Source organism: Acomys russatus, chromosome 24 (assembly GCF_903995435.1).
Source record: "Acomys russatus chromosome 24, mAcoRus1.1, whole genome shotgun sequence".
Lineage (NCBI taxonomy): Eukaryota > Metazoa > Chordata > Mammalia > Rodentia > Muridae > Acomys > Acomys russatus.
This window is the reverse complement of record NC_067160.1, coordinates 41,612,318-41,631,823: the sequence shown is the minus strand read 5'-3', so window position 1 is coordinate 41,631,823 and position 19,506 is coordinate 41,612,318.

Below are 19,506 nucleotides of genomic sequence, written 5' to 3'. Positions count from 1 at the left end.
TGTCCCAACTCCAGATCCAACTCATGGAAGAAAGCCAACCTCTGACGCTATTAAAGATATTATGTTATTCTTGCAGAAAGGAGCCTATAAGAATAGTCCTCCTTCATTGCTGGTGGGAATGCAAACTAGTACAACCACTTTGGAAATCTATCTGGTGCTATCTCAGGTAACTGGGAATAGGGCTTCCTCAAGACCCAGCTATTCCACCTGTTGGAATATACCCATAAGGCTCCAGCACACAACAAGGACATATGTTCAACCATGTTCATAGCAGCCTTATTCATAATAGCCAGAACACAGAAACAGCCTAAGTGCACCTCAGTAGAAGAATGGATAAAGAAACTGTGGTACATTTACACTATATAATACTACTCAGTTATTAAAAACAAGGAATCCCAGAAATTTGTGGACAAATGGATGGATCATAATGAGTGAGTTAACCTAGAAGCAGAAAGACTCAAATGGTATATATTCACTTATATCTGGATACTAGCCCAAGTGGCATGTCCCAAGAAAGTCTTCACTTACCAGGAAAGTGGAATAGAAGTGAGGACATCCTATTGGGGCTCTAGGTGAGAGAAGTATGGGAGATTGAGGAAGTATAAGGATCCAGAGGGTCCTAGAAACCTACAAGAAGAACACTATGACAGGCTAATCTGGGCCCAGGAGTCCTGCTCAAAATATGGCACCAGCCAAGGACAATACAGGCCGTAAACTTCTAACCCCTACCCAGATCCAGCCAACGGACAGGATATTCTCCACAGTTAAATGGAAAGTGGGGATTGACTTTTACATGAACTCTGGTGCCCCATATTGGACCATGTCCCCTTGATGGGGAGGCCTGGTGGCACTCAGAGGAAGGATAGCAGGCTACCAAGAAGAGACTGGATACCCTATGAACATATATAGGAGGAGAAGGTGCCCCTCAGTCACAGTCATAGGGGAGGAGAATAGGGTGAAAGTGGGAGGGATGGAGGAATGGGAGGATACAAAGGATGGGATAACAATTGAGTTATAATATGAATATTATCAATAAAAATTTCAGGAAAAATAATTGTCCTCTGAGAGGATCCACCCAGCAGTGGTTCAAAACAGATGCTGAAACTCAGCCAAATATTGGGTGGAGCTTAGGGAGTCTAGTGGAAAAGTGTGGGAGAGGGAGTAAAAGGACTTAGAGGTGACAAGAGCTCCACAAAAAGACCAATAGAGCCAACTAACCAGGGCCCAGAGGGGCCTGTGGAGTCTGAAGCACCAGCTAAGGTACCATGGACTGGACCTAGGTCCTCTACATAGATGTAGCTGATGGGCAGCTCAGGTTTCATATCTGTCTACTAGTAAGGGGAGCATGGGCTATCTCTGAATGAACTCTGTTGCCTGTTTTTTGCTAACTTTCCCCTCACAGGACTGCCTCACCAGGCCACAGGGGAAGAGAATGACCTCAATCCTGATGCTATTTGTTGATCTGGGATTAGTGTGTAGGGGGTTTCCCTTTTCTGCGGAATAGGGGATGGGGGAGGAGGAAGGAAGGGTGGGGCCAGGAGGAGGGAGGGACCTAAAACCAAGTTGTAAAGTGAATAAATATTAATTAATTAATTAAAAAACAAGTAAAAAGACTTTTCCCTTCATCCACACCACCATTCTATGTATGTCACATCTGTGAGGTGACTTCTTTTCTTGTTGTTTTCAATATCCTGCTGTTCAAATTTTACATTGAAGGACCCATTGAAATCACCCAATGGAGATTCTTCTAGAATGGGGAAGGGTTCCTCCTTCCAAAAACAATGGAAGATCTCCCATGCACCACCATGATGGCAAAGTGTTTTTGTAGTGGTGGTCCTTTTTGTCAGCCTTTCTCAGTGTCTGCATTTTTCTCTCACTGACATTCTACAGCTTTTCTTTTTTTTAGCCTTCCCCTGGTTTGTTTGCATTATTAAGATACAAGGAGTCAGTGTGGTTTAGAACACAAGATGAGGTTATTCATCTGGCTGCCTCACAGAGTAGATCCTGGTCCGTAGGTAAAGTGGCTTCTGCATGCTGCATCAAGGGCTTTGCAGTAGTTATCACATCATATTATATTTTGCTCCTTTTAAAAATGGCTATTACCTAAGCTTGCAGCTCATTGGACACTGTTGTAGCAATCTGAACACTTGTTGCTATGCTTCATATTAAGTACTTCACAAACAATATTTCCTTTAATTCCCAAGATGACAATTGCTATAAATACTATTATTCTTGCCATTTTAAAGATGAAAAAATTGCTTATTGCAGGTGTGGGTTATATTATCCAATGACACATAGCAGGGTGAAAACAAATGAAAGTGTCTACAGTCTGTTAGTGGTGTGCAAGGCACACTGGCCAAATCTCTCCCATTCATCTTCATCATTTTCTTGCAAAGTCAATTCAATATTCATACTGTTCAGGACAGGCTGGCTGAGCAGTGCTTTCTCATGATGAAGTTTATCCTTTGCTGTGCTCGGCAGAGGTTCTGATAGGGACGCAGTTTCCATGGACAGAGGTGAGCATGAGATTGGGACAAGCAGTTTCCATGGACAGAGGTGAGCATGAGCCAATGGCACAGACAGAACTCATCATTCTACATGCTCCTCCTGATCCACTTCACAGCTCCAGAAGCATCAAAACAATAAAGTACTGTTGCCTACAAGGTCACCTAAATAACGTAATAAAGAATGTAAGATAACATTCACGTAATATAAATATCCACATATAACCAGCTCTCTCTAAGCTGAACTGATGAAGACATAATCTATTAGTGAAGTATCTGCTATTAAAGGAAAATTTGCAGAAAGCAAATGTCTTTGTTTAAAGACACTGTTGTGTGCAGAGAGAAAAAAAAAAAAAAAGGAAAGTGGAAACCTTCCAATCCCAGGACACTTACATATTAAATGTAACTGATTTTATAAAACTAGACACATCGGGTCCCGCCCAAATTAAGGCACCAGCCAAGGACAATACAGGAGGTAAACTTTAAACCCCTTCCCAGATCTAGCCAATGGTCAGAATATGAGAGTGTGATATGACTTTCTCACGTACTATGGTGCCTCACATTTGACCATGTCCCCTGGAGGGGGAGACCTGGTGGCACTCAGAGGAAGGACAGCAGGTAGCCAAGAAGAGACTTGATACCCTATGAGAATATATAGGGGGAGGTAATCCCCCTCAGGAACAGTCATAGGGGAGGGGAATAATGGGAAAATGGGGGGGGGGAGGAATGGGAGGATACAAGGGATGGGATAAACATTGAGATGTAACAAGAATAAATTAATAAAAAAAATTAGACACATCAAAAAACAGTAATTTTAAAGAGACTTTTATGAATTCTTGAAAGTGTATATTCTTTTATTTCACATTTTCCCCCATAGATAAATGACAGAGGGAAATAATAAATAAATAAATAACAGACATCTTCTGGTTAAAACTATGTATGGCAGAAATCTAATCCATTCATTTGGAGATGTTTGCTTGGATAAACTCTCTCATGCTCTAACATGCTAGAAGTTTCACAGCTTCAAATGTCTAATTGCAGCTATTGCTTGTGGTCAGGGTGTAGTTTCCTCAACAGTTCCTCAGGCTTCCCAGAAAAGCATACACAGCATCAGATGATGTCACTACAAAGAGGACCATTACAAGAGTTTGTAAGAGGCCATAAACATTACAGAAAGAAAGAGCTGGTAAGTCTTCTGTAAAGAGGGAGAGAATAAATAGCTCAGGCTTTGGGGACTCCAGTTCTGCTGCAGCATTCAAAAGTCTTGCTTTGTACAGTAGCAAACATCCATGGCAATGATGTGGCCAGCCATATATCACTGGATTAACTGGTGGGTACATCTAGAGTTGACATATGGCTCAACAGATGATCAAACATAAGTGAAATGAATAACTGAGACAAATGTCCATTTACTGGGTGGTTAATGGCTACCGCGTGAGTCTGTTATCTGTGGAGTATTTATAAATGGAAAAGCTGGCCCCGAGAGATCATAGAGCTTGTACTCCAGCTATGTTCTTGAGGGATTGTAAGATTTGAGGGCACCAGCTGAAATTTGTCTCACCTCACTGGTGCACACAAGGATCATCTGCTTGAGCCCTTCTGTTGCCATGAGCACCTCCATACATGGTATGTGGACATACATGCATTGCGAATGCCTACACACCTTTATTGCAAGAACATGAAGCTAGCCAGTGTACTCACTCCTCATCTGGAATCTGCTGCTTTATATGGCCCATGTAGCAGGGCTACTTGCCTCTATGTTTCTGTGATAGACTGCTCTTGGTTTAAACATTTCCATCCAAAATTGGTGTCTTTGTTCCCAATCCAGTGAATACGGCTGCTATATCCAGGTATGGGAAGATACAAGATGCATTCCCCTGAATCACTGAAGCCATGACATGCCTCTGCTTCTTTCTTAGTGATTAGGGGCACAAACTGGAGTGCATTGCTCTTTATTAGGGCTGCTAAGTGTTGGACTGTGTCAGTCTTCTGAATCAATGACTGCTTCTGTAATGTGTGTAGCTCTGAAGTCTTCATACATAAGCTGTCATTCTTATTGCTAGGCAGCATCATTTCTCCCAAATATTTTCATCCATCACTCATCATGTATGATGCAAAGTCGTTTTCTCCAGAATAGCCTGAGGATACTGGTCCCTGTGGACTATAATATAAAGGAGAAAGAAGAGTCAATCTCTTCCACAGCAAGACTATAAATATAACTGCTTTCCATTCTATGTAAATGCCAAATGCTTGATTCACCATTCTTATAAGAAAAAGAATGTCCTCTTCAGATAGATGATTGCAGATAATATATGTACATATATGCTAATGTGTTTTAACCATGTATGCAGCAATGGCATCATTTGGTAGTACTTCCTATTTAAATTTTTTGCTATTATATAGTCACATTTCACTATCCCGTAGCTTTTGCAGTGGTAATGACTAGTAAATCAAAAGTAAGTGTAATAGCAAAACACTATGTAGAATTCGAAAGTAGCATCAATTTTCACCATTCCACCTGGAGTATAGCTAGTGATTTTGACTTACTAGTTAACTAGGTTGGTGACCTGATCACCTGCTATGATCGTGTGACCGGAGCTTCAGCTAACAACATACCAGCAAGAGAGGTGGCCAGTGGCAATTGCTATCAACACCATTCCTGATTTCTTGAGCAAAAGTAAACAGCCAAAGAATAAGCCGCTGAACTCTGGCAGTAGTAACCAAGTGCATGCTAACTAATGGGGATGGGGTGGGTGTGGGTAGTAAACCTCAATTATGTGTACAGGAACTTAGGAATTGACCACATATATGTCTCTGAGAAAAAAAAAAAAGCTGAAAAGAAATGAAGTGAATTTGAGCCAGACTTCAGTTACTCTATCAGAACCACAGAACCACAGAGCATGGTTATAAGGCATATTATTTACTTTTCTGTTGCTGTGATAAGACACTTTGGCCAAGGTGACCTCTAAAAGGAAAGAGTTTATTTTGAGTTACAATTCTAGTGGCATGAGAGTCCATCACAGCAGGAAGGCTCAGTGAAGAAGCTGCAAGCATGGTGCCAGGAAGCTGAAGGACCACATCTTCAGCTGAACAAAGGAAGGAGAGAAAGTGAGCTAGAGGTTATAGAAGGCTGTGAATTATCAAAGCTCAAGCCCTTTCATCCAGGATGCACCTCCCATCCACCTCAAACAGTCTGAGGTGGGAGGGTGGGGGCATTTCTTATTTAAATCACCATGCCAGGTAAGTATTAATATATTGTTTTGCAGAAGAACTTAATAAATCACTGTTTTGCTGATTTTTTTAAAAACAGTATTTAATTGTGAGGTTACCATTTAACCTTCAGGCCCTTCATCTGACTTTTCATTGGACCGCTTTCCCTGGGTTTCCTGATCATCGACTCTGGGGTACTGTTTGCATTTTATGAATGGAGCAATATCATTGTTGACAGTCCTGTTAGTTTACTCCAAGGAGCATTGTGTTTTATGAACTCTCACTGTCCCTTGCAGTTTTGCTGACCTTGATTTCAATCATTTCCCACGTCTTTTGCATAACAACTAATTCCTGCCATCTGGAATTCACTAGGCAGTCCACTTCCTCCTTGAAATGGGAGACTCTGTGCTGGTAGCATCTTTCAAGAATTAGGCCTAGTCTGCAGAGGGTATCTATGCAGCCATTTACACATTAGCTAGACACCCATCATCGAAACATTCTCTACTGTTTTCCTAAGTAAAACATAGTTAGCGATTCCAACAGAATATGGATATCAACAGGTTTTCCATAATTACCAGACATAGCCACTCTAATTGTACATGATTATGCAAAGTTTTAGCTACCCCTTCACTGCTTTCATGGATGTTTCTGGGTTTCTCCTTGTTCAATAAAAACATTAACTTTTACCAGGTTTCCATGGACTAGCCTTGCAGTGCAATAGCATCATATCCATGGTTCGTCTTCACAGTGGTAAAGTGGTTTTGTTTTCAAAATAAAGGGTGCTCAAAATCAAGACACTCATCCTCACGTTATCTAATACCCTGCTGTTCTTTGACATAACCCACTTAGATCTATGTAATATCTATAACCCCAAGCTGTGTCTGTAGTGCTACCATGCTATAAAATCTTCTCAGCAAAACATTTTATATCATGTGCATGTGTGGGTAAATGGCAAAAGTTAAGCATTAGTGGACTATCTCTGAGAGCCCAGTGAGTTCAAAATGATGGGAGAAGTCAAGAATCTTTAGACCATGGCCAATGTATCAACATACCTGTCCTGGAGGTGCCACTGCTTTGCAGTTAATACCCATGTGGCTGTCTAATTCACTTGGGAGGGTTCTTTCCTTTGCTAAGTCAATTCTGATCTAGGTTCTTATCTTTCCCTGCTCTCAGCATCATAAAATAAATGTTTCCTTATATATGACAAAAGTACCTTTGTGACTTTTAAAGTCGTTCTGATTTTATCAAGGATTGTCAAATGAGTCTGTGCCAAAAATTTCTTCAGCAGAGGATATGAGAGGATGGTTGTCATATGGGAAGGATGTAGGGAAGTGAAGGCAGCAGGTCAGGATTAATTAGATGGAAAGGACTGAAGGGTCTGCCGTCGTTCCTAGTTAGCAGTTTTATAATGCTATAAGGAAATGTCTCTGCCCTTACAGGGAAGTAGAGCTGTCTCTCTACATCTGTGGTAGATAAGTTCTAGGAACTCCCAGGATATCAAAAGCACTGGATGCTCAATTCTTTTTTATAAAAATGCAGATAGGCTTTACCTACGACTTCTCTCGCATTGCCTTTCTTCTGTAAACTACTCAAGGGACTTAACAAATAGTATTAACGAATCCTCTGTTCTCGGTAGTTTAGTCACACAAGTAAGGACTAATGACAACAAAATATTGTTAATATTCAATATAGATACATTTTTCATACTTTTACCTGTCATTTATTGCAATCACAAAGAGTTATCTGCAACACATATCTAAGTTAGAAACCAGAGCCTCGTTGAACGGCACATTGCATTGAAAATAGCTATATCCCTTCCCTGAAATAAAGCTCTGTCTCTGCCATTGTCACCACATAACTTGTCTTGAACAATCCTCTAACCAAAGAATGTTACGGAATGCTTATAAACTCTGTCAGTTGGGAAAGCTATTTTACTACTATTCAAAGCAGACATAGTTAGTTAACATGAGTTAGAACTAAGTGACTCTTAGCCTTGGGTCTGTCTATTCCAGTCCTTTGCCAAAATAACTGGAATTTTTTTTTAGAATTTAGCCATTTAAGAAACCTAAAAATTAGCTTGCTGAAAATTATCGAGAGTTACAAACATTTGAGGATTATAAAAGTTTCCAGAATATTTATTGGCAGTGGGTGGGCCGGAAAGTATTTGAGTTCATGTTCCATATGATAAGTGGTTTGGTGAGAAAGTTCTGTAACCTTGTTAATAGATAGATGTGGATGAAATATATATGTTATTTTCATGAAGGAAACAACATCCCAATAATATTTTAGTTCACTGAATTATTGACCTCTGCATACCTCCCCTTTTATTTTCCCTATGTTCCGCTTCTGTCGTTTGCCTCTGGCTTTGCCATATCCCACTTTCCTGATTGTGACCTCTGTGGCTCAGTTTGAGTCACTTCATGTCAGTTCCTCTCTCTTAATGACACAGAGCTCATGCATGGTTCAACGTCTGACAGAAGTTCAGCTGATACATTCAACTACATAACATTGACCTGTGCATCCAACCAGTAGATCTATTTGTCTTCTCTACAAACTGAGGAAAGAAAAAAAAGATGCATCCACTTTGTCAACCATTACATGTATTTCCATTGCTTTTAACGTTGGCTGTCTAAATTTGAAGCCATGGTTTCAGACTGAAATTCAAATATTATAAGCAACTGTTCAGGGTCATTTTACTCATGCACATAGTTTTTTGAAATAAGAAACAATAATATTTCTGCAAATTAATTAAGGCAGTGATTGTCTTAGCATTTTTTAGTTTTCGGGAAATGTCTACTCACTTTATAGTAATTAGAAGACTGGTATTTCAATATTGAAGGTGTGCTGCAATTAGTTAAAAACTTTCACACTAAAATAGAACCTTCTTTAATTTTTCTTCCTCTGGTGCAGTTTGTCTCTGTGGCTCTGATGTCTTGAAAGGGGAAGAGAATTGTGAAAAAGCACAAAGAATCATAATTACTATAATTAACCCACCCTCTCTTCTCAAACTCAGCACTAGAGTTTCTGGTTAGGAGGGCAGATTAGGGAAATGAAAGCCTTCCTTGACTTTACCAGGGAAGGTAGCAACACAAGACAGGATAATTATTGCATAATGGTAGTTTCTCTGGATGATTGAGACTGCTCTTTTTGCCTCTTAGCTACCATCTACCTAATTTCTGGCTATGTTGGAAAACACCTTATGTTACTATCCATTAGTATGGTTTCCTATAACTCATCTTTTTGCCAAAGCAACCCAAAGCCATGGATTTCTGACCAATACCAATATATCTCCAAGCCTGATACTTTTCTACCTTTAGCACAGAATGACAGGGCTACCAATTCCATATCATCTCTCTCTCTCTTTCTGTGCTACGTAGGATCACAATAGTACAATAGTTACTTTTCCAGTTTTTAGAGCAAAATACCAGATAGAAGAAACTTAAAGGAGAAAGTTTAATTTGGCTCCTAATTTTCATGTAGCACTCTATTATTTCAGGAAAGCAATAATAGCAGTAGCAGAGGCAATGGGTCACATTGGGTAGGAAGAAAACAAAGGCAAATGTTGGTGCTCAGAGCACCTTGTCCTTTCTATGTAGACTAGGGATGGTACCGTCCACAATCACAGTGAGCCTTCTCACATCAAGATAGTCTGGAATCTCCCTTACAGAGACATAACTACCCAGAGGTCTGTGGCTTTAAATGTCATCAAGTTGCCAATCAAGCCTAACCATTAAAACTGCATCCTTTTCCATATGGCACGCACACTTGTCACTTTTAAGCCATAATCCCTCTAGGCTCATGGTCTTCTTTTGTTAAAATTCACTCATATTTTTTTTTTACTAATTTTCACAATAATTACAATCTAAATGCTATCTTACAAAATATTTTTAAAACTTACATACTTTTAACATTTTATACATTGTCCTTAAGCAGGCACAGAGTAAACATTTCCATTTTAAAAGGGAGAGACGGTGCTATAGGTAAAAGAAGATCAGACCAAAGTAAGAAAAGCAGGGTAATACAATCATATGGTTCTGTGTTTGGCAACCAGGGTCTCTTATGAAAACATCCCAGCTCCGGGGAACATTTACCCTTCCAGTTCTGCTCCCTGAGGTACAACATTTTTCTTGTGCCTCTCTACTTCATGCCTACAGCTTTCCTTACTGAATATTCATCTCTCCTGATGACTCCAATAACCCAATGATCTCCTTGCATTGTAGGTCTCACTTCCAGAGCTTCAAACAGTGTTCTCCTGGGACACCCTTGGAGGGATTCTGAGTCTGTCAGATTTTTTTCTGTTCTTAGTAACTGTAGGAAAACTATGATGCAAGATCCCATGACCCTCCTCGTCCTGCATCTTTTATGTCTGCAAAATTGATACATACATTGCTCCCACACCATTTCCAACTAACAATGGAGTCTAGACCCTTGGACCTGTTCTATCAGCTTCTGCACACTTAACCATGGAGAAACATTTCTGGCATACTTGCTTTTGAGATGGGAACCCCTGCAGTAGCATTCTCCGATAAAGCTCTCCTCGTTCAAGTGAATTGGTGTTTTCAGGAAGTGGAGCCTTTGATGTGTGGAGTCTTGCTCTTCAGAAACCTTTCCTACTGGCCTAGTACAGATCTCCAGGATTATTTTTAAGATCAGTAATGCCTTTAACAATTACAGCAGCTTCTACCCTGCCTGGTATATAAAAGCCTCCTTTCAAAACTATACATTTTAAATATCCTTATGCTTTCTCTTTCACTGGATATCTAGGTGTAAAAAGTAAGCAGTAACCAAGATGCAGCCTGAGTCTAGCCTGCCTTGGTATTTGCTCCAGTACAAATTAGTCATTTTGTCCTATATCTGACCCCATTCACTTCTCAAGACATGACATAATATAACAGATTGTTTGATAAATATTACTTGAGTGACCTCTAACCTTATTCCCTGTACTTCTTTGAAACCTCAATACCCATTTCCTCTATTAGTTATTTTCCCTGTTGTTGAAATAAAAGCAACTTAAAGAAGGGTTAGCTCTGGCTTGAAGTATGAGGGTTCAAACCATGATGGCAGGAATGTTACGATGGCTTGAGTTTTCAGTGTTTGGACACATTGCAATCTCAATAATGAAGCAGAGAGAGATAAATGTGTTAGCTTTCAAAATCAACTTGTCCCTTTCATTGATTCCAGCTTATGTGGTGCTGCAGCCCATTTCTAGGGTAGCTCTTCAGTTGATATAATTCAGAAATGCCCTCAAAGCCATCCCAAACGTTTGTTTGCATTGATTCCAAATCTGGTGAAGTTGAGATTAAGAATAATATTACAACTTCTGCATCCTTTAACTAAGCAGGAAGCAATGGAAAACAGATAACATTTTATCCTGTCATTGGCCACACACATTAAGAAGTAGGTCGCCTCAATTGACAGAGAGACTCTCAAGTAGCCAGTGTGTAGGAAACAACATATTAAGGAATGAGTGGTCCTCAATAGGACATACATTTCACATCCTCACTCTAAAGCTTAGAGATGTTCAAGGAGAATGGTGGCAACAGATTCTCAGAGACAGAACTGGTAATGATTCAAGGAGAGTGTTTGTTTGGTTTGGTTTTGGATACAGCAGGAGAGCTTAACATAAAATCCCACAGCATAAAGACCATCAGCACAAGATAGGCACAAGTTAAGGCCAAACAAAATACCAGCATGAAGGAAAAATGTGGATACAGTGTCTCACCAGAATCTAGCTAGCTATTGGCATTTGATTGTTGCTGGGAAATGGAGAGTAAGTTTTCTTTAATGATGTCTTAGTGTCCTATTTTTTCAATGCCTGTGAGAAACACCACCATTAGTATCAATTTAAGAAGGAAAGGGTTTCTGTTGTTGTTGTTGTTGTTGTTGTTTTCAGCTTAGACTTTATAGTCCCTCACTGAGGAAAAGCAAGTGGATAACTGGAGGCAGGAACTGAAACACAGACCATGGAGGGATGCTTCTTCTTCTCTTGCTCCTTATGACTTACTCGCCTTGGTTTCTTATACAACCTAGAAGCACCACACATAGTTTGCAGGGCTCTTCTACATTGGTCAATCAAGAAAGGACTCCAAATACATTCCTGTGAGGAAGTCTAGTGGTGGTAAATTCACAGTTCAGGCCTTCCCAGGTACGTCTAATTTGTGTTAGCACATCCATGGTAGGTTGACCACGGCTTGAGGTATGTCTCACAACTAATAGTAGTTGGACACAATGAATCATACTCTATGGGTTTAAAATAAAGAAGAGAACTCAAAACTAGCAGAAGTTTGGGAAAACAGAGACTATAATCTAAACATTTTGTGTGGAATTCTCAAGGAATTAATTAAGGTATTTTTTCAAAATATCCAGAAGTAGGTCCCTTGAATTTAGGAAAGGAATTTTTCTCCAGAAGTACTCAAGAAGTTCTTAAGGACTCATGTCCTATACCAACACTGCCCTATTACACTTTCCCTTCTCTCCTGATGACACTTAGAGGATACACGGTAAGCCCTATTTATCTTCAATTGACTTCAGTATGTATAATCTGCACTAAAAATTTCTAATCTATTTTCCTTCAAAGAACGCAGGTGGAGAAACCCACCTGACAGGAACTATACCACAGGTCATGGTGAGTCAACCATGAATTTCTGAGATTTCGAGAAGCATATCCATATCAGTTTGGGACATGATGGGAAATGCCTGCTATGCAAATTTCAATCTGAACTAGTTCTGAGGAAGTGTCAAAAAGAGGGTTAGCACATAGGAAAACCCTATGTATAAAGCCATTTAGACATGAGTAAAGTTACAAGTTCACAATAGGCTGAATTTTCACATATAATGGGTATGTATTGGACCAGAGGTATTAAATCAATATCCCTGTGGTATCACTGGCAGGGAGACAATCTATAGCCATAACTAGAATACTGATGATTCACTTTAATAAATATATCTCAGATGACCATTCACGGGTGAGTTTCATAAATGAGGATTCCTACATAAAGCCCGAGCAGCAAGGCTGAGGTTATAGTTGTTGGTTATTTTCAGGTGCTTTATTGCCCCACAGTCCCCACTTATGCAGAAGTGGCTTCATGTGCAGGCCCATGAATGCAACACAGTTTTCTCTATTTCTCAAGCATCATGCCTTCTCACTTCTCTATATCATCTCCCTACTCAGATTTCTAAGGATATTTCCTACCTCTGAAAATATAATTATTCTCACTTCTTTTGTAACTGTATCTACCAAAGTGATGCTCATAAAAATAGTGTAACAATAGCCACTTACACATTTGCCTCATTTAAAAGATTCCCTCTCAACATCTCTGTCCTAACCAAAAGTAAAGAGATGAGGAAAGTGTACATTTCCAGAGGAAATGTTGACACACTTATTAGCCATCCAGGCTTTTGTTTTCCCTTAGTACACTGCCCCGAGAACTAGGAATGGCAGTTTAGTGCCCTAGTTATGTTATTTTTGTAAAGAATAATTTACTTAATACACATTTCTACTCCTGAAAGTTACCTCAGAATACCACCCTATAAATTAGTCTCATTTATTGCCTTTACAACTAACAGTGATTTAGTCCTTTAGAGCACAGTCTTACATTTTCAAATTAAAAGAATACAAAACAAAACAAGTTGCACACATAGACACACATACACACATACTTGGGCAAATATACCTTAACAGATATGAAGGGTAAAAAGAATAGTCATTAAGAAAATCGATAAAGTAAAAAGAAAGAATGAAAGAAAGAAATGAATACAGAAAGAATTAACCATCATATTTTACATAAATATTTTGTCATAAAGTTGATGCTCCAATAATTTGCTGATCATATTACATTTTCATATTGCTGTTGTCATTGTGTCATGCCATTTTTACCAATAGAGACAAAAGAATAAATTGTTTTCCTTCTCATTTCTAAAGACAACCTTGTGTAATCAACACTAATGCATTGTGATTAATTATTGTCAATGAGAAATTATTCACAAAATGAATTCATAACATCAAAAATAATTTTGAACCATCTGGTGTTGTGAGAATATTCTTTCTAATACATTCCCCAAAATAAATGCTGTACCTGTGTATGCATCGCTATATTTATTAAGTAAAGTTGCTCCACTTAGTATCATCCTTTCTCTGATGTCATTTGGAAAAAAAAAACAAAACAAATAACAAGAAATCTGAGTAGGAGGGAAGAATGTGAGAATCCTGTTGATGAAGAAAATACCAGGAAATGGAAACAGCCTAGATGTCCACAAACTGATAAATGGATAATAAAAATGTGGCATATTTAAAAAATGAATATTACTCATCTTCAAGAAAAATGAAATTTCTAGGTAAGTGGATGGAACTGGAAACAATTGTTCTGTGTGAGGTAACCTAGACCCAGAAAGGCCAACTTCACATAGTTTCCTTTATTTGTAAAAGTTAGCTTTGAGTCTGCACTTATATATCATTTGGAGTACCCATAAAGGTTAGGAAATTAATATGAGATGACAGAATAGGAGGCTTTCAAGGAAAGCATGTTTAAAGCAAACAAACTGATAGTATGTATGTGCATAAAATGCATAGAGTGGTTTCCTGCTGTGGTGGGCTTGGTCTAACAATGGCTGTCTTCCAAAGGAAATGTTAAGAATCCAAGAATTGTTCAGTCCATGTTCTTGGATATCTGTGCAGTTTAAATCTGGTGCTAGAGTCCCAAAAAAATCCCAGAGATCTCCAAGTCTTCATTCTGTATTGGAATCCTGAAGAAGTCAGTTCTAACTGCAGTGAACACAGCAACAAGATAGATGAACCTATTGAGAGAAAGTGAGGGCCAATAGACCAAAAGCAGAAGCTTTCTTTTCCCATATCCTTTTGTGTGTGTTGCAATAAGAAGTTATGACCCAGATTTAGGGTGGCTTTTTCCCAATACAAATGATCAATATAGAAAATCTTCCACAAGCAACCCAGCTGCTTGCGTTTACTTGATACCAGATATAGTCAAGCTGAGAAGCAAGATTAGCCATCACAAATCCACCACTTCTCTGATACACAATTATGTCTCACTATGCCATGCTTAATTTACAAATAAAAACAATAATCAGGCCATAATTTTTCCTAAATCATATAACCATCCCATATACAAGTATTAACACATTACATATGGGTAGAAATGTCCTGTGAGAAATGCTTAGTCCTATAGTGTCTCATAAATATGATAATTATCACTAATATCATCTCAATCTATGTTACATTACATATATTGTATTATCATATTCTTAAGAAACCAAGACAAACATTCATTTCAGTTACCGTCTTCATTTCTGCATCTGGTCTCATGGCCTTGTCTTGTATTTATAGCTACCGGTCTCTACTACCCAGTCTGTATTTCCTCTCCCCACAGTAAGCACCTTAGCAAGTCTTTTGTCTTTTTCTAGAGGAGTGACAACATATTCATTACTTAAGGGTTTGGATCTTTTTTCAATTTTTCAACTTGCAAGGATTCAGTTGTAGTTTTCCACTGACTTCAATTACAGGACATCTTAATACCAGGAGATCTCCTTCACACCAGACATAATCTTCTTTATCCCAATCTGGAAAAGCAATTCAAGTTCCCCTTGATAGTCTCGATAAATCACCCCTCTGAACAATGTTAATCTTTTCTTAGCCTGTTAGCTTAAGGACATCAGATGCCCAAAGTGGCTAGTTGGAAGGAAGCCTGAGCTTCCAGTTCAATGGAATGTTTATTGTGTCTCCTAGCAGAAGCACATCCCTGCCCTGAATGAAAGCTTCTAGCCTGAAGATTGCAAATCACAGGAACATGAAGCAAAAACTTTCCAAGGGAATCATGGAGGTGGTACGAATGGAACCCCTTGGTTTCTGAACCTGTAAATTCTGGCTGTGGGCAAAACCATCCATATATTGGACACTGACTCAAAGCATATACTGCCTTCTGGAGAACCACATGCCAGCCCTACAGTTTTCTGTTCCTTAATTTTTACTGTAACTGTTTTCACCCCTGTTGCTTCAGGAAGATGGGAAACACAGAAATATAAGAGAAATTTATGAGTGTGTGCCCAGTGTGGCACTTCTCTGGCTCTCATGTGAGTCCTTTGGTCAGAAGTCAGGCCATGTGGAATACAGCAGATAAGGCAGTTTTGGCAGAAACATCATGTGCAGAAAAGGAATATCCGTAACCCAAATTGCCATCTACCCCAATAAGGATGAAGCATTGCCCTTTCTGCCAAGAAGGTGGTCCTATGAAGTCAAAGTGACACCAGGTCACTGGCTGGTCATGCCAAATGTTTATGTTGACTTTTGTGTTGGCGGATCTGTTACTCTGAAGCAGGTATACCAAAGTCAGCCTGGGTGACTAAAATTCCATGTTGTCAGACAAAGGCATAATCTGCAGCTCTGCCATTATTGCCACTTTATGTATGGATCCTCTGAGCAGTGACAGGAATAGCCAAGGAAAGAGGTTGACTGTCCAAAGAATGTATCATCCTATCTACATGGTTATAAAACATCTGAAGTCACCTTTGGATAATCATTTAAATGGCACACAAATACCTTCTCTTCCTTCATCCCACTAAGAGAGGTCTGTTCACACACTTCTCCAGATGCCTTTCTCATCAAATTTCCAACCACATTTTCCACCCAGACAATCTATTGGCTACAGCTCAGGGGTGTGTAAACAATCACATACATATGTCCATTTCTCCATTTAGGCAAATCATATGACCATGTGTCCTGCCCAGAGTTCTTCCCAGTGTGAATATTTCCCTTCGCTGATGTCATTCAGTGTCTTAGAAAGGGGTTGTAATTCTGCAGCTGGCCAATTCTGAGGGTTATCTCCAGAGTGTTCAGAACCAGTAGTAAATCAGGCCCTCGACTTCTCTTTCTCAGTCAGCCTAACATAGGGTACAATCCATGAGGCTATGGGTACACACTTTAAGAAGAGAGCATAATAACTGTTCTAGGAACCACAGGCATTTGATTCAGCAAGCTCTCCATGTAACTTGCCTGTGACCTCAGCACATTCTTGGACCAAAATAAACATCCATTTGATGATGATTGCTGCTGTGGATAACCAACTCTATGGCTTGGTGGGTTAGATAATACCTACCTTTGTGATGTCACAACCAGGACACATGGGAACTTGCTCGTTGCCACATGCTCATTGTCAAGCCCAAGAAACAGTTACAAAGTAATGGTAGTCTGAGATCACTTTTATCACAGGATTCTAAACTGTTTTGTTTTTGGTTTTGCCATTAAGCAGATTTTAAAAATAGCTGGCCAGGTGAGAGTTGGAGCTTACATCCCAGCTTTGCAAATATTGACAATGTTAATGTTGAAGGTTGTATTTTTGTCTGATGAAAAGTAAATCCTGTACAAAAACTATGTCTTTGGAGTATCTGGCAGTGGTGTGACAGAAGTAAACATTTGGAAATTAATAATAATAGTAATAACAGCAACAATAGTAGTATTAGTAGCAGTAGCAGTAGTAGTAGCCGTACTAATAGTAGTAAATGTTTTGTGTTAAGTTCAAAATCTGTGTATAATTTTGAGATTGTTTCAAAATAAACTAATAATAAAAGTAAAAATCGGAAGATGCTAGAAACAATTATTAATGTGAGTAAAGCAAAGAGTTTGACATTCTTTCCACTCTGTAAATGACTACACATTGAAAAATAAAAGGAAACACAAGAGAATAAATGGTTGCTATCAGCAGCTATCTCCCATTCAGGAATTCAGTCCCAGCTTTTTGTCACATAGCATGTGAGACTCACTCATAGTCCTTAGAAGCTTGGTATGCAGCTCATAGGAATCATTGTGGAAAATCCTTACAAAATAAAACAATAGAAAATCATTGATTAAATAGCAATATGATAAGACTAGCCTCAAAATGTAGCTTTTCTTGCTAAATTCCTTTTAGTTTTTGCTCCAATAAATCAATTCAACTCTCACTCGTAGCTCTGCCTGTCAGTCTGGCATACATCACGCTCCACAGAGGTGCCATATGGCTGTTAGGGGAGTGCCAGTTAGAATCTTCTGTTTCTCGCTGCTCTGTTGAGTAAGTGGAACAGAAGTTGTATAATATTGCCTTCACTCAGTAGAGAGTTGTTCAGTTTCTATGAGTTTGTAAGCTTTCTGTTATTACTATTGTTGTTGATATTCAGCTTTAATCCATGGTGGTTTGATAACATTCTGGGAATTATTTCAACTTCTTAGTGTCTGCTGAGACTTGCTTTGTTTGTGTGTCTAAATCTGAGCAAGGTTCCATGGGATGATGAAAAGAAAGTATGTTCTTTTGTATTTGGAAAAACTGTTCCATAATTGTCTGTTAGGACCTTCTGTTTTATTATGTTTAGATGGCCGGTCTATTGGTGAGAATGGAACACTGAAGTCTTCCTTTATAAGTGTGTGAAAGTCAACACATGAGTTCAGCTGTAGATGCTCTTGTGTTTGCTCCATAGATCTTTGTTAATATTTTGGCCTGATATTAGAGCAAGAACATTATTTAAAGTTACCAGTCTTGCTTCGGAAGTACTTATGAGGAATCTACTTAAATGAGCGCACATCTGAACTTTGTGCACAGGCAGAAAATATCATTTTTCTTATGCTAACTCTCAGAGAAGTTCTACAAATTCCTTTTCACTGTTTTTTTCCCAGCACTGGTGGTCCCAGCATATGTGTGTGTGTGTGTGTGTGTGTGTGTGTGTGTGTGTGTGTGTGTGTGTGCGCGCGCGTGCTCACACACACTTGAGGGTTGGGTAGGCATGCTCCAGCACATGTATCTGTATGTGTGAAGTAATCTTTATAATTCTGAATCTTCAGTGTGAATCCCCTTCATATCTCCTGATCTCCTTGGTGCTCTTTTCAGCAATTCATTCACATTCAATCTTTCTAATTTTCTTGCATGGTCAGCATCTCAACTTCAGGAGACGCTTGCTGTGCACTAGGTTTGGGCTGCCAAAGAGCTCTCTCTATTATTTTCCGTTAGGGTCAGTTTTTTTTCTAGATACTATCGTTCTCTTAGGAACAGATCCACTGTCTATAAATCCACACTTTATGATTCTTTCTGCCCAGAAATGTGTTCTCATTTATTTCAGTGTGACCATCTAGTGTATGAATAATAATGTGAGTTCTTGCTTTCATGCTCAGAGGTTCAAACATGAATGAATACTGCTTATAAAGAATATGTGTTCAATTAATTAGTGGTTCTTTCTCATTTCATATAGCATCAAAGATAAAGGTAACCCTTCCCCAACTATGAAGAGTCCTGAAGAAAACCACCTGCAAGTTCACCATAATTAGAAATTTTTAGATAGTCCTGAGAAAATGGAAGAGTGTGACACTGATTTGTTTAAGATGGTTTAATATCTATTCATTCTCATTTCCCATTGCTAACATCATTACTGAAAAGTCGTTCACAAAAAGTCACAGAATGTGTCTCTGACTCTTCTATTTTGATTCCATAGCACACATTCTGATTGATTTTAACTTTGAAATCTTGTTTCTTTTTTAAAAAATGTTTTATTATTAATTTATTCTTGTTACATCTCAATGGTTATCCCATCCCTTGTATCCTCCCATTCTTCCCTCCCCCCCATTTTCCCATTATTCCCCTCCCCTATGACTGTGACTGAGGGGGATTACCTCCCCCTTTATATTCTCATAGGGTATCAAGACTCTTCTTGGCAACCTGCTGTCCTTCCTCTGAGTGCCACCAGGTCTCCCCCTCCAGGGGACATGGTCAAATGTGCGGCACCAGAGTACGTGAGAAAGTCATATCCTACTCTCCACTCAACT